This window comes from Stegostoma tigrinum, chromosome 24 (genome assembly GCF_030684315.1).
Source record: "Stegostoma tigrinum isolate sSteTig4 chromosome 24, sSteTig4.hap1, whole genome shotgun sequence".
In the NCBI taxonomy this organism is placed as follows: Eukaryota; Metazoa; Chordata; class Chondrichthyes; order Orectolobiformes; family Stegostomatidae; genus Stegostoma; species Stegostoma tigrinum.
The window spans coordinates 15,817,951-15,830,564 of NC_081377.1; positions in this window are offsets into that span (position 1 = coordinate 15,817,951).

A 12,614-nucleotide genomic window follows, 5' to 3' on the forward strand; every position below is an offset into this window, starting at 1 on the left:
GAGGTAGAAATCTCTAAACCATATTGTTGTGAGGCAATGCCAGCTAGAAGTGAACAGCCTACACAGGAGGAAAAATCAGACAGCAAGTTATCTTCAGTCTGCTTGTGTAGGGCTCCAAGAATCTAAAGCAAAAGAATGTTGATTTTTGACCTGAAGTCACAGAACACAATATAAACAAATACAAAGCTTGCTTTCTCTGCGTTGATACTGTGCTTGCAGTTTACCTGCTGAAGGATTAATATATTTGTGGTTAATTTCTCTTGCCTGACATGCAAAGAATTTAAGATCACAGAGTCTACACGCAACAGAACACCATGAATTAATTTCAAGGAGATGTTCTTTCTGAAATGCCTGAATGGCTCAAGAGACATTCATTTGGTAAATGCCTAGTGCAAACTCATCAGACTATGTGACCTAAATAGTACTCACCACTAATGCAAAAGCAATCAACAGCATCCCTATATTCTGAGAAATTTAATTTTCTATCACCCTAATGGAACTGAGAAAATGAACACGGTTGAAGAGAGTGTCTATTTCCACTCAAACAGTTGCCTGCTTCTAGTGGCTGCTAGTTGAACTCATTCAGCATCGACTGTAATCAAACTGTGTGGCCTACATGTAAGATAACAAGGTGTAGAGTTGGATGAACGCAGCAGGCCAAGCAGCATCAGAAAGGTCTAGGCCTGAAACGTCAGCTTTTCTGCTCCTCTGATGCTGCTTGGCCTGCAGTGTTCATCCAGCTCTACACCTTGTTATCTCAGATTCTCCAGGATATGCAGTTTCTACTAGCTCTGGCCTACATGTAAAATCTTCTCACTGTTGCTTTATAGTGGTCATGCAAGTCATCAATTGAAATTAAGAAAATTAATTCAACAAAAAAATAGTTTGAAGGAAGGATCACTTGACCCAAAAAGTTAACTCTGATTCTCTCCATAGATGTTGCCATACCTGCTGAGCTTTTCTGCCAATTTCTATTCTTGACATCAAAAGAATTGTTGCTTCTTTAGAAGTTTCATAACTTCCATTTTTGATATCATATGTCTGCCCTTGGACTTGGCAAGGGAACAAGTGTTACAAATCTCAGTCTTCGCATATGACATCCTGTAACGTTGTCCACTGGAATGAGACAAAGGCATTATGAATGAAGTAGCCATTTTTTGACTATATATAGTAATACCACCATTCCAAGTCACAAGCAAAATAATTGTATAATCCACTCTTCACTCATACCTGGAAACCATGCTGCGTAAGTGTCTTGAACTGAATTTTATATATTTGCATTTGTGTTATGTGACTATGCTGTAGTCACTGAGATACAAGGTGACATTACCAGGAGATTTTGCTGCAGTTTCAGGCGTGAGGTCTATTTGGACAAAAGTGTAAATACCTTTTTGCTAAGTTGGCTATGTGCTGAGTAAATCGACTTTGTGTAATGAGGAAACAGATTGTTTCCTGTGAATTCTTCAGTAAATCATGCTCCTGATTCACATCTGACAATGCAAATCAGTGGCTGAAACAATAGTATCAATGTTCATTTTGTGGCTTCTGTGATCTCTGTAGCATGTGCCTTACCTCCTTACAGTGCGCCTTCTTTTCAAACTGGATGGTAGGCACATCCAGATCATATAGTGCACAATACAATATTGCACATCTATGTGTATCTGTAGTATTTGACCTGCAATTGAAATAAATCTCTGCACCAAAGTTGAATCCAGATTTTTATCAAATAAGCCATTACTGTAGTCTAACATTATTTCATGTGAAAAATGAAACAATCCCAGGTCTGAAGTGTAAATTATGTACCTTCATCCCTCCAAATGCCACTTAAAAAATTCTTTTTGAATACTTCTATTTTATCTCTTATTTTTACAAAACATGATCTTTGATGATTCTAGCTCCTGACAATTGAGTTAGAATTGTTGTGCAAGAGATTTATTACCCTGGAGCAAACTTACAATGATGTCACGGAGTGGTGTTTCATTGGACTTAAATAGTACAGTGCAGATGGAATAAAAAGAGAAAGTTGCAGACAGCTTGGCAGGAACCTGAATTCTAGCCATGTGAATGCTAGAAATCAAGTGCAGAGAAGCATGTGGAACAGACTAACTGGCATTAGGTGGTAGAATTCATGGAATAGTTTTTCAATAATGTAATTGTAAGGCCAGGCCTGATATATCACATATGATTGCACGTATTGTTCATAGACCGTTCCTGAATTTGTGTTCCCCTTGGATATTTGTCTTGAACCCAAAATCACAGATGTGTTCATAAACCTATACAACTGAGAAGATTGCAGAACATTATCACGTCCTTTTTCTAGCAGTCACTGAATTAATTGGTAGCAGCATGGAATCTAGATATTGATTATCTGAATTTCCCTTAACAAAATTCTTAATTCAACTTCTTCCATAGGAGGTGAATGCTTAAAATTAATAAATTACATCTAGTTAAGATTTCAAACTAGACAATAGGAGTGTGTGGCAAGAGGGAAGACCATATGCAGAAAGGTTGAGAGAACGAGGGCTTTTCTCTTTAGAATAACGAAGGATGAGAGGTGACTTGACAGAGGTGTACAAAATGATCAGAAATATAGATAGATTGGACAGCCAGAGACTGTTTCCTCAGGTGGAGGTAGCTATTGCGAGGGGGCATAGCTTTAAAGTGAGTGGAGGTAGATATCGGGGAGACGTCAGAGGTAGGTTCTTCACTCAGAGAGTGGTGGGAGCGTAGAATGCATTGCTAGAGAGGGTAGTGAAGTAGGCCTCATTAGGGGCATTTAAGTGGCTATTAGATAGGTATATGAATGATAGTGTAAGGTAGGGGTAGAGGTTAGATAGACCTTAGCTTTAGGGTTAAATTTCGGCACAGCATTGTGGGCCAAAGGGACTGTACTGTGCTGTACAGGGCTATGTTCTATGTTCTATGATTCAAAAGCACATGGTGCAGAGAATAAACTGTGGATAAAAGAATTAATGCATTGGCGCTACACAGAAGCTGAACCATTTTTTGACAGATCAGGAGAATGTAGTTTACATAGAGAGTAGTATTTACATTCTACATGCAGGAATAATCCCATGGATATGTGTCTTAAAGGAATAATGATGCAATAAAACTGAGGTGTAACACACCATCACTCTTTTTCCAAAGATAAAAACATATTCCATACAAATAAACATGTTTGTACTAACCTTCCAATTGTCAACTTGATTATTATATAAATACGTAGCACAGAGACTACAGGGCAAACATTTGGAATATTCATTTAATGTTTTGGAGATTTAACAATTGGTCCTGATCTGGTAATTGTGTAAACATAAAGAGAGTTAGACATTGTTCTCTATTGCTAGACTTACTGCTGGTTGTTATCATTCAGCATCAATGTACAATCATCATCATGACATTATTCTTCCACATTTTCTTCATGCATGATTTCTATGTTGTGTATAGGTCTGAACTGGCTTCTGTTCCTTTGCAATGTCACAACATGATCAATAATATCTGTGTGATCAGAGTTCTTTGCATATTTTAGAAGCTTTTGCTGGCATCCAAGTAAATACATTTCTTACTCGTACACCATAAGGCCAAGTAAAGATGTAGTAGTGGAATTAGACCACTTTGGCCCATTAAGTCTGCTGTGCCATTCAGTGAGATCATGGCTGATTTGATAATCCCCACGTCCACCTTTCTGCCTTTTCCTCAAAAGACTTCATCCTCTTACTGATTAAAAACCCATCTACATCAGCTTTGAATATACCTGATAGCCAAGCCTTAACAGCCCCCGTGGTAAAGAATTCCATATATTGACTGCCATCTGAGAGGAAAGTATCCTCCTCATCCCTGCCTTAAGTAGGAAATGCCTTACTCTGAAATCATGCCATTTCCCACCAAGGGAACAACCACTTTGCATTCACCCTCTCAAACCCCTTAACAATCTTATTTATTTCAGATAGGTCATCTGTCATTTTTGTAAATTCCAATAACTACAAGTCCAACCAACTCAGCCTCTTCTAAGAATATCGTCCGCACTCAAAACTAACTAAATGATTCTTCTCTGGGCTGCCTCCAATGCCAGTATATCCCTCCATAGATAAAGCGACCAAACCAGTTCAGTGTGGCCCGGGTGCGGTCTGACGAATACCTTTTAGAGTTTTAATGTAGAGGTGCCGATGCTGGACTGCGGTGGACAAAGTCTGAAGTCACAGGACACCAGATTATAGCCCAACAGGTTTATTCAAAATCACAAGCTTCCATAGTGCAACTCCTTCTTCAGGTGAAGTGGACAAAGGCGAACATAGATACAGAGTTTATGGGCAGAGAGACCAAGGGCAGAGAGATCAAAACATCATACAAATCGTGTGAGTGGAGTGTCATATAATAAGTTCTGCAGGTGACCAAGAATGTTAGATGGTGTGTAAAGTGTCAACAGCTGAACAACCAGCGAAGGGATGACCTATATTCTGATGAAATGAGGCAGAGAGATAATTACAAAAAATTAAAAATAAGGTGGTACCAGAGACAAACCAAATGACTGGAATAACATGATAGGTATAAGAGCCGCATGCTGAAGGTCTAGCCAAAGTAATAAATCATTCAAAACTGAACAAACTAATCAAGGTAGGGAGATCATAACAATTTATCAAGGTGATGCTGTCAAAACAGGACAGTAAAGAAGTCTCATATCTATCATGTTATTCCAGTCATTTGGTTTGTCTCCAGCACCACCTTATTTTGTTTTTTGTAATTATCTCTCGGCCTCATTTAATCAGATTATAGGTCCGTTCGCTGGTTATTCAGCTGTTGACACTTTACTCACTGTCTTACACATATGGTCACCTGCAGAGTCTTATTGTCTGACGCTTCACTCAAACCAGTTGGGTAATCTTTCGATCTCTCAGCTCTTAATATCTCTGCCAATAAACTCTGTGCCTGAGTCCTCCTCTCTCTCACTGGGCTTAGCGAAGGAGCTGAGCTCTGAAAGCTTGTGATTTCGAATAAACCAGTTGGAGCACCTACGCTCGGTTCACAGTAAACAACTGCACCTCCCAGTCTCAAACCATTTCAACTCCCCCTCCCATTCCTTAGATGACATGTCCACCCTGGGCCTCCTGTAGTGCCATAATGATGCCACCCATAGGTTGCAGGAACAGCAACTCGTATTCCGCTTGGGAACCCTGCAGCCCAATGGTATCAATGTGGATTTCACCAGCTTCAAAATCTCCCCTCTCCCCACTGCATCCCAAAACCAGCCCAGCTCATCCCCACCTGTCTGACCTGTTCTCCCTCTCACCTACCCCCTCCTGCCACCTCAAGCCGCACCTCCATTACCTACTAACCTCATCCCGCCCCCTTGACCTGTCCGTCCCCCGGACTGACCTATCCTCTCCCTACCTCCCCACCCATACTGTCTTCTCCACCTATCTTCTCCTCTATCCATCTTCAGTCTGCATCCCCCTCTCTCCCTATTTATTTCAGAATCCTTTCCCCATGTCCCTTTTCTGATGAAGGGTCTAGACCCGAAACGTCAGCTTTTGTGCTCCTAAGATGCTGCTTGGCCTGTTGTGTTCATCCAGCCCCACACTTTGTTATCTTGGACTATAACCTGGTATTTTGTGACTTCTTACTGTATAGTTTTAGCAAGACCTGCTTATTTCTGTACTCTCTTCTCTTTGAAATAAATGCCAACAGACCATTCTCCTTAAAAAGTCCCCACTGAAGTTAGATGTTATCTTTCTGATTCATGGACCCCCAAATCCTTCTGTGCTGCAGCTTTCTGCAATTTTTCCTCACCTAAGCTCTTTTAATCTTCCTGCCAAAGTGCATAACCTCATACTTTCTTACATTATATTTGATCTGCCAAGTTTGAAGAGACTATCATGTATCTTGGAATGGTTAAATAATTTGCTGCTGAGCTCAGTTGTTCACACTTGTCTCCTAAGCATATGTTGTGTGAGGGATAGTAAGCCCATTTCCACAGAAAACTGAATCGACTGAATGTAAGACTTAGCATGTCAACCATGGTCCCGTTCATTAGGTTGCTCAGTCATCAACTAAATGGAAACTCAGAGAGTAGTCTGAGAAAGATTTCTTCTTCTCCATGCACTAGATGCAATGTGTCTATTGCTACTTTCATCCAAACACTTGATAGAACATCATGTGGATGTTGAGATACTGTCAGCCGTTGGGTTGGCATGGTTGACAGGCCTGAAATGCATTCCCATGTCACGGAATATCCTGATTCATCGTTAGCCTGTGTAGCCATCTGTGTGTTCCTGGTCTGACATGGACACGATATCTTAAGTATTACGCTTCTGGTATTAGGATTTATTTGCTCTTGATAAAACTTGTTTGCTCTTGTTGTGATGCACAAAGTTTGTCACTCTATGATCAAATGAGCAAATCTTCTCTGCTACTTCTTTAGCCATGACTGGATAATGATCATTTGCAACTCTTGCAGTTACTCATCTTCAGCAGTTATTGATTGCAAATATTTATACTGGATTTGGTGAAAATATAACAGAATAGGTTTGGGGGCACCTTTAAGATTACAATCTACGAAGCACATAGATCATGTTGTTTTTGTGTTTTGCATCATCTGCTCAGCATGTCAGAGGTAATTATCTTTCCATCTGCATTTAGTTTATATTTCACTTCAAACTCATATCCTTGGAGATTGGTGGCTGCTTTGATTGTGTCATATCTGATCTGTTCCATAATATTGGGTACGGTTTGAATCTCATGAACTGAGATAAAACGGAGGTCTGTGCATATTGGTAGTTTTGTCACTGCTGGACCATTGATGCCCGTCAGGTAGAAGATTTAGACAAGTTGAGCTTGTGTATTGGCACTACAGTGGGATTCTGCCAATTCAAGGAATTTATGATCTGTTAAGTGTAGTGAGATAATCTCTCATAAGCTGTACTTTGGAGTGTGACTTACTAAGCTGCATGTCTTGCAGGACACAAAGGGGTATTATGTCAATGGTAGCTCCCATACTGATCTTGGCTTTTAATGTGTGCCGCCCTGAATTTTCAGAGCATCTAATAGTTGTGATTGCAAAATCTTTTGATTGCCTTATACAATGATTATGGTTGTCTGAGGTTACCAAAATAGGAAGCTTGGTCATCCCCTCAGAATTGCCTTTTGCTTTTTTAGCCTTGAACTTCAATGATGGGTTTATGTTATGCACCTTCGTAATGCTTTTCTTGTTGCTGGTGTTGTGGTTTTGAACCACCTTGCTGAGTCACCTGTGGCCTGTACAAATGCCTGAGTTTCCCTGGTACCACATGCCTTACATATAGCAAGAAAAGCTGAACAACATTTAGGTGTGTGTGAGGAACCACATTTGTTACAGATCTTGTTCACCTGGTGCACACTCCTGACCATAGCAAATGTTGACTGCACATAGAACATGTAATTGTTGTAATCCTGCCATTATGGCTTCACATTTGTGTTCATCCTCATGCAATGTATCAATAGTTTGGCTCTTTTTTTTGACCATAAGATCTGTTCTAATAGCTTTAATTGTTGTAGGCATGATTAATAACTCAGTGAGCAGATCTGACTATTCCTCTTCAGAAACGACACTCTCATGGTCTTTGGTGAAGCATCTTTCAATAAACTAGTCAACAGATTCTTGGGATAGCTGACTGTTTGACAATGGTTAGAATCTGTTAACCCTGAAGTTCATTTCTACCTTGAACTAGTCTTCAAAATGTTCCAAATCTTTCTGATAGCCAAGGAAAGACCAGATTCTGTGAATCCCATTTTTGCCAATACCAAACAAGATCTTTAGAGCTCTTTTCTTGGGATCATCATTTGCCTCATCTGTAAAGTAGAACAACAAATATTGGTTGAATAGCTGTAATTGAGCAAATATGTCACTGGATGCCTAATCCATAAATATGTTACTATAGTTCATGCTTCCACCTTATTACCGTTACACTGTGGCACCTTACACCATTGAGCCCTGACTTTGAGTCAGTGTAAATTCAAACTGCTCTTTCTTTAAGAACAAAGCATTTGCAGCTTTGGCTATGAGATAGTTTTACTTATCAGAAAGTCAGCATTCAAGATTTCCAGGTTTCTGTATTGCAGAAGTCCTAGATCAAGCATGCATTCAAGCCTTTCTTGGAGCAATCTTTCTCATAGCAAACCTTTCCAGAAGCAATCTTAGAAATTTTAGTAATCTCTTTGTTCTTAAAAGATTTTATATCCTAATTAAAAATAAATTAGCTTCATTTCATTGATGGTTAACGTTCTTTCAATAGATATGTGCAACTGTCAGTCTCACAAAAATTGCTACTAATTAATGATAGAAATTCTCCCTTTGATCAAATTTTTTGATGCCCAAAGATATTGCCAGGTTGGACTTTAATTAGCTTTCTAGCTATCTGCTGCCAAGATATTGGAATATTCTATTAGTGATCATTGCAATGACCAAGGTCTGAGTTTACATGCAACAGGATAGTTTATCTTTTGCAGTAATGCTTGTATCATGCTCCACAACATGAAAAATGGGCACGTACTTTGTGATATTGAAGAATTCAACAGATATGAAACACAATCAATCAAACGATACAGCCATTACATTCTTCAGGCACAAAGGTGACAAGGCTACTGTTCCCTGTAGTGTGCCATGCTTCAGTGATCTGAGGTAGGATGGGGAATGATCCAAACCTTCAGGTCATATGCTATAATACAGTGATGATATCATGAGAATGTCTCTTAAAGTATATACTGACACACAAAACACAAGACATAGCATAACTATAACAACCATTGAAAAAGAAACAAGACAATGTGCTTCTCTTATATAAAGCATCAAGCTTTTCTATGCTAAACACACTGCAGAGGTTAAAAAATAAGTGCTCTTGCATTGTATGCGTGTAACAGGAATGCCTCTGTTTTGAAATAAAAGAGTCTTCAACAGTCTGCAATTTACACTTAACTGAATCCAGCAACATCCACACAACAACAATACTTCAGGGTTCAATGCTTTCAGTTAGAATCAAACAAAAGTGGATAACTGAGGGGAGATGTGTCCTATTACTTCTAAATGAAGTGAATTGTGTAAGTAATTGCTTTCCCTTCGTTTCCAATTTACCCCTCAGAAATTAATATGAGTGACAAGACTTTAATGTTTTTCATCACTTTGTGAAGAGTTTGGGGAATTGTGCTCTTTGCTGGGCTAAGTGTTCTCCATACACCTTGACTTGTCTGAAGTGAACCTTGGAGTGATGACTATGCTGTAATTCTATGCTTCTAGATGGCTTGATGCATGCTGACAAAGTTGCTCAATGGCAATCTGGGGGCTTTGGATGAAGACAAATTATTTCTTGTGCTGAAAATCAGAGCTGCATATAATATTTGTATGAAGCATTCTAATCAGCACTGCCAAAATGAGAAAATGCCAATAAAAGGTAAATGGAACATCAAAAATATTTGTTTGGATACAAGTCGTAAACCTGACTGAAAAGTTTGTGTGACCTCAAGTGAGATTATTCATGAAGAACTAAATCTAATTGGAATGTAATGCTTTCTGGCTTTTGGCGAAAAAAAAACACACACAACGATGATAAGGATGTACAGATGGATTGCAAGGCAAAACTTTCCCTCTGCTCTTTGTGCTGTGCTATTTATCGTGCCCTGTCATTGCTGACCCTCAGGCACCAGTAGTTTGTGTCTTTACTTGGAACCATTATGGTAAACATGTCTTGCACTTGTAGACACTGTAACATTCAATGACAGGTACATAAGATAAATGAACAGTAGTAATCTAAATTACAGACAGAAAAGGCTGGAAGTACAAAGCAAGTTAATCAAGTCCTCATTAACATTAAGAGTACAACCTTTCAATGGAACACAATACCACTCATGATGATGTAAGAAGGAAAAATTTGGGTTTAAAGTTTGTAAATTGGATTTTATCTTAACACCTAACAGTGCTTTGAGGTTAGTATCTTCCAGCTTTAGCGGAAATGGATCTTGAGGTAGCAGAATTAGAAAACCATTTTAGGCCAGGTCCTGGAGTCTGCATCGATCCCCCCTCCCCTTATCCTGCCCTCAAAGAGGCATGAGGCATCAGTGTTAACCACTGTGCCACCATGCTGCCTTGGCAGGAAATCAATGGGCCCATCAACCTCTTTTTTAAATAAACCAATTCCTGTGTCCACACAGCTATACCCAAGCTTAATTTTAAAATTTTAGAAGCCTCCATCTCCCGTAGCTGGGGCAGGCATTTATCCACAGCTCGGGTATTGCAACTGGCCCTCCTTCCTACACACACCCATCATCCCAATTAGATGTTGAATGTAAAACTGGACTGTTAGTTGGCTGCTCTGGGAAAGATAGTGAAGGAAATCGAGAAAATAAAACAGGAAATGATGATAATGTAAATGATATTTGACTCAGATATCAGCAGAGAGCAGTAGAATGGTAAGATAGAAACACATCATGGAGACTTGAAGAACACTGTGCCAGGGAGATGTTTTGAGTATAATACACATCATAATGTAAATAAAGAGCTCACAGGATTACTTAGAATGACAGAGATTTGCTCTAAGTTAAGGGCATCGAAGGAATTCAGAGCAGAAGCATTCTGTCCAGTGAGTGCACTCTCTAACAATATGGTACCAATCCAACACTCAAGAGAACCATGAAATCATAAAATCATATCGAGGCGATTGCACAGGTTTGAGTCTGTGGGAGGAGCACAATCTACCAATAATAGCTGCAGCAGTTCATAGAATAGTCACCACGGACCTCCATCAAAATAGATGGAACTTGAATACCATTGAGGTTGGGACCCAAAATATGCCTGACATCGAGAAGATTCTGTTCCGAGAGACCTACATGCAATAGATCCACCTGAAAAAGATCCTTATACAGCTCAGGTATTGTCTCAATCATCTGATTGAAATGACATCTAATTCATAGCTCTCCTCAATGAGAACAAAAATTTCATTTAACACAATAGGCTAATAGAACACAAAGAGTGTAGTAAATAAGATTGAGGAGTTACGTAAGTAGGTTGCCATGTGGGAATAAGTTGTAATGGCTCAAAAACAGGTGAGACTCAAGGTTAAATATTTCTGGTTCTGAAAAGATGGGAAAGGAAGGATAGGAGGAGAGGTGGCATTACTAGTAAAGGAGTACATTTCAGTTCTGGAGAAACAGAACATCCCAGATGGTTCAAGGACAGAATCAATCCGGCTAGAGACAAGGAACAAAAAGGGTGCAATCATTCTACCAAAGACATATTAAGACACAACTGACTAATTACTCACATCTGTAACAATAAGTGTACAGTCATATTTTTGTGCTTGCCAAGTGTTTGACCATCAAATTATTTAGTTATAAGTAAATAAATTAGGTGTCCTTTTCTGTAAAATTGTAGATCTGGTCATTCAGACATTTTAAAGTATGTTGGTCGCGTCACACAAGAGCATGTTAAATCCAGTAAGCAGTCACTGGATGGGTAATAGTGAGGTTCACACTCCTGTGAGGACAGCACGTAGGAAAGCTCGGCGAGAAATTCCCCAGGCAGACTTGCCTTCCTAAAGCTCAGAGACAAAGGTACATTACACCTTTAGAATAGGTCACTGGCGCTTCTAAGTATGCAACACGAGGATTGTGACTTACCAACTCAGAAATTTCAGGGTAATTGCAGCAAAACCACTGAGCACACTCCCTTCTTACAATGTGGTTAAGAATACGAAGAGAGAACATTGCTCCATTAAACCTGAAAATGTAGCAACCTTTGAATCAAAATTAAAAATTAATGCATCGAAGCACTAAGTGTTGCAAGTTAGGAACACATTTCAAGCATAAAATGATGCTATGAATAATAATTAAGTCTGATGATAGTGAGTGTGCAGGGAAAGTCTTATTTTCTGAATGACTTGTTTTGTTGAAGTACGATCAAGCTAATTAGAAGAATTATACTTGGACTCATGAATAACAATTCAAACAGACAACAAGAGCCATTTCCTGAAATCCAAGCTCCTAGGTGTCTGAAAAAGTTTTTTTTAACCTTGTTAGTAGGCCTTTGGAACATTGGAAATGATGTGGGCCATTCATCCACTACCTTGGACCCATTGTGAATAAACACTATTACAAAAGGAATTATCCTTAATCTTTCATGAGATGTGACACCTCTAGCAATGGTCTCTAATTGCCCTTGCGCAGATGGTGAAGAGCCACTTAATTGAAATGTTACAACCAATGTGATGAAGGTACACTCACCGCGCTGCTGTGGATGGACCCCCCAATTTTGATTCAGCAACTATAAAGAGCAGTCCCAAAGTGACATCAAAGATGTTTTCAAGAATTGTTTCAGAGCAACTTGTAGTATTTTTTAAATGCATTCAATAGTGAGAGCAGGAAAAGTATGATCCAATTGAATGTCTGTGCAGATTATATGGGCTGAATGGCCTACTTCCGCTCCTACGTATTATGGTCATCCCTGTTGGATTTCTTGAGAGTGAGCCCACGGAAAATGACTGGCCCGGATAGAGTGCCCAGCCATGCTCTCAGATCCTGTGCGGACCAGCTGGTGGGAGTATTCGCAGACACCTTACTCCCTCCTTGCTATGATCTGAAGCCCTCACCTGCTT